The sequence below is a fragment of the Homalodisca vitripennis genome, unplaced genomic scaffold (assembly GCF_021130785.1).
Source record: "Homalodisca vitripennis isolate AUS2020 unplaced genomic scaffold, UT_GWSS_2.1 ScUCBcl_193;HRSCAF=1560, whole genome shotgun sequence".
Taxonomy (NCBI): Eukaryota; Metazoa; Arthropoda; class Insecta; order Hemiptera; family Cicadellidae; genus Homalodisca; species Homalodisca vitripennis.
The window spans coordinates 25,783-30,079 of NW_025776316.1; positions in this window are offsets into that span (position 1 = coordinate 25,783).

The window sequence follows — 4,297 nt, forward strand, 5'->3', positions numbered from 1 at the left end:
TGTCAGTACATTTGCTGCAAGAAAAGCCCGAAAAGTTAAATTCTAAGAACAATTAAATGTTTAAATCAATATTTTACATAATTTACTATCATAAGTGTTTTAGTATAAATGGTGTTGTTTTGAAATAAACTATTTGTTTTTGAAAATACGTATTCTATTATTTACCAAATATATTTAGGCCTATATACTTTGAACTTGAGGTTGAGTATTTTAAGATCAAGATTCAAGATAGTATTAATGTAGCGTACCCGGTACCGATGGACACACCACACTTTTTAAGAGGAGTTATAAGGAATTAGTTTCAGTTCAATTGGTGGGGGGGAGGGGCGCCAAAATAGGTGTTTGCCCCGGGTGCTGAATAACCTAGTTACGTCGCTGCTTCGACATATCTTGAAATATGACTCAGCCTGTCGTTGACTCATTTGTCCTGATCTAATAGCTTCTAAGCAGTCACTAAGTTTGGCTTCTGTGTAATCATGGTATTTTATACTTCCTGGTTGCCTCTTGTACTTTGATGGCATCTTTTTGTATATGAAACAAATAATATAGTGTTTTAGTAACTCACACAACAAATAATAGCGTTATAAAAATGGATAGAACGCCATTTTTCTACAGTTTGGTCAATTTATATCATAGTTCACTATTTTACGGGCTACTTTGGCCCACTTTTTACTGGGACAAAGTTACCCGTTTTTCTTCAGTTACCAACACACTTTCTTTATCTATTCTAGTAACATAATATCTTAAAAGTTAATCCAGAAACCTGATATATATAGTTTATTGGGATGATATTGGCTTTGAATTTTAGCACTTACCTTAACTAAAGTATGTTAAAGAATCCCGGTATTGATGAAAGTTTGACAATCACAAAACACGTGTCTTCAACAAGGTTATGCAATAAGACCTGCTTCAACCTAGCGGCCAATCTATGAACTATTTTGAAGGTAGCCATCCTTGACTAGTACTGTGACCTTGCGGATTCGCCTATTACTACACGAACCGTATGCGATCGGATTGTTACAGACTAGGCTATTTTTCTTTTTCCATTCTGGGACAAATTAACACCCTAAGGCCAAAATAACCCGGAATTACGGTATTCGACTCAGACAAGCTATTACTGTTGTTGAACGACTTACCCTTAAGCCCCTTTCCCACGGGGCGTGGCACGCTGGCGTGACTCACGCATTCGTGGAAGACGACCCGTGTGAACGATGTGTAGTGAGTTTGCCTCAATAGCCTCCGGAAGCGTGGAGAGTCCACGACCGCTCGCGCTCCATATCAAACGTGTTTGATTTTGAAGCTTGAACACGACAGTTGCCAGCCAGATTTTGACGAGTCGACTAGTATTTATTTAGTGGGTTGTTTAGTAGGTTTTTTTAGTTGTGAGCGATTTATTTATTAGTGGGTAAAATGTCTGAGCCTAGAGTAGTGAAGTTACAGGACAACAAAACAATTAAGTTCTTTGAATTGTGTGCTCAGCCATTCTTTTATAACAGACACCTCAGTGTTAAAAAATGAAATAAATTTAAAGTTAGTTTTTAAGACATATTTATGTTGTAAAATACTTTAATTTACCAAATCCAAAGAAAATAGTTTAATAGAAGATGTATATTTATTTTTATTCTAGGTTAAAGTTGCCTGTTGATGAGACAGTCTACTAATAACAATAATCTACTTTTTAAAAACAGCTTATTTTACCTAGTGTATAAGTGTTTCTCAGATTTGAGGTTAGAGAGAGGAAGCTTGGACATTTTACATAAACATAAGCTGAATTTAAATAAACTTGGTAAGTAAACAAGTCCTTATTTCCAAATAATTCTGACGTATGTCACAGTGTCACATACGTAACAAGAAACATGAAAAAGTTTAAACTGCATCTCATCTAGAATGTTGACATGGATAACATTTTGTAAAAGTAAGGTTAAGTTAATGATTGTTAATATGATATTTTTTATTTTATTTTAAATATTATTCTTTGGCAAGTAAACTGTGTTACGTATGTGACACATCAAAATGTTACGTATGTGACACATTAAGTTATGATACAAAAACTGTCCATTTGAAGAAGAATTAACTTAGGAAGTTAGTTAACCTAGCCTATCTACCAAGTTAATCTATTTATTTGTTTATTTTAAAGCCTCCCAGACTGATTTATGTACAAAAAATAAAAGGTTGGCGTAATGATAAAGTTTATAGTTTTGCTTGTGTTAGTGATTATTTGAAGCATTGTAAGAACTCTGTTTGGACATTTATAAAAGTTCTTGTAAAAGAAATTAATCAAATAGCTCCAGAAGTAAAACATTTACATATATTTTCTGATAACTGTGCCGGTCAATTTAAAAGCCGGTACACTATGTCAAATATTTGTTTTGCAGAGGAAGACTTTGGTATTGCAATGAACTGGAATTTTTTTGCTTCCAGCCATGGGAAGGGGGCTGTAGATGGTATCAGAGGGATGGTAAAGAGGATTGTATGGAGAGCAGTAAAGGGTCGGAAAGTTTTTGTTAATACCCCAGAAGATTTCTACAGAGTGGCATTGGAAAAATGCAAAGAAATTCGGCTATTGTTTGTTTCAAAGGAAGAAATAGATCATAATAGAAAAACATCTTGAGGAGAGATGGGGTAAAATTCATCAAATAACTGGTATTCTAGCAATGCACCACTTTCAAGCATATAGTGATCACGAGATACTGATTAGCAGGACATCAAAGTCACTCATGCTTAAAGTTGACATTAAGAATGAAGAATATGACGCTACAAAACTGTCATAAGCATCGACGACGGCTCCACTATGAAGATGCTTTCAGTGATGAATCTGATGATAAGTATGAGAGTACTGGAAAAGATGATGCACAGATGGAGACAGATGAAGAGCCCATTATCAAACACTGATAGAAATGTCCAACACCCAAATCCTGGTGACTTTGTATTAGTGAAATTATTAAGTAATAAAATGAAAGAATTTCGCTACGTAGCAGTTTGCCAGAGCAAAGTAAATGAAGATATTGTAGCCACTTTCTTGAGAAAGTATGGGGAGGATACTACACTGTTTAAAATTGATGAAAATTATGAAAGGCTCGTGGCTACTAAAGACATTGTTCAGGTGTTGGAACAACCTAAAATTAAAACCGTTGAGTTCGTGTACTTTATCAGTTTCCAAAAACTGTACATGTTAAAGAAGTGTGACTATGTTCTGTTAGTTTTACTTAGAACAAAAGTGTACCCAACTTATTTAAAAATTAATATTGTAGAAATAGTTATAAGGAACCTTAATATACAGTATGTGTGAATTAAGTACCTAAGTTTTATTGTAACGTTTTCTATGTGAATTGATAACAGTTACCTATTTTGTTGGTTCAGTTCAGCTGTAAGGATATCACTTTTAGATAGAATAAGTTGTTATTTTTATCATAAATAGTGTTCTTGGTACTCTAGTTATACTTGTCACATACGTAACAAACAACCTGTCACATACGTAACAACAAATCACAATTTTTAACAAGTATTCAAAACATGTTGGTACATTGATTAATTAAGAGTTGTACGTAAATATTATTTAGGAATGCAATTAATTTTATTTTAAATTTTATTGAAGGAAAAATTAACAGAATTTGACCATTATGTACCTAACACTCTAAGGATGAGTGCCTTTCATGTCACAAACGTAACAGCCATAAAAACATGTATTGCTTGGAAAATAATAAAAATTCTTGTGCCCAAATTTTTATTCTTTTGAATTAAATCACCTTCTATACACTGAACTGTGATAAATGTATTTATATAATTTTACTTTATTTATATTTCACCATAAATGTGTCTAAGTGTCACATACGTAACAAAAGAATGGCTGTGCTAGTGAGAGAGTGCTGTATGATTCGACTTGCAAAGACTACAAGGACAGGGATTTAAGATTGGCCGCAGCGAAGAGAATTAGCGAAGCAATGGGGATTAACGGATTTGGACCGAAAGATGTTATTACTACTAAATTTAAGAATCTTATAAGTTCATACTGTCAAGAGCTGAAGAAAATAGCTGACACTGAAAGATCTGGAAGTGGAACTGATGATGTATACGTACCGAAGGTCATTTGGTTCGAGAACATGAATTCTTTCATCCGACCGTTTGTTCAACAACGGTCAACAAAATCGAATTTAGTAAGTAAAATTCAATAATTGCTCAATTTTACGTCAATAGTTTTTATGCACTTAATTGAGGTAGCACGCCGTTGATATATTTATCTACGCTAACTTTAATCTACTAGCCAAAATAAAATGTATACAGTTATTTATGCTGTAGA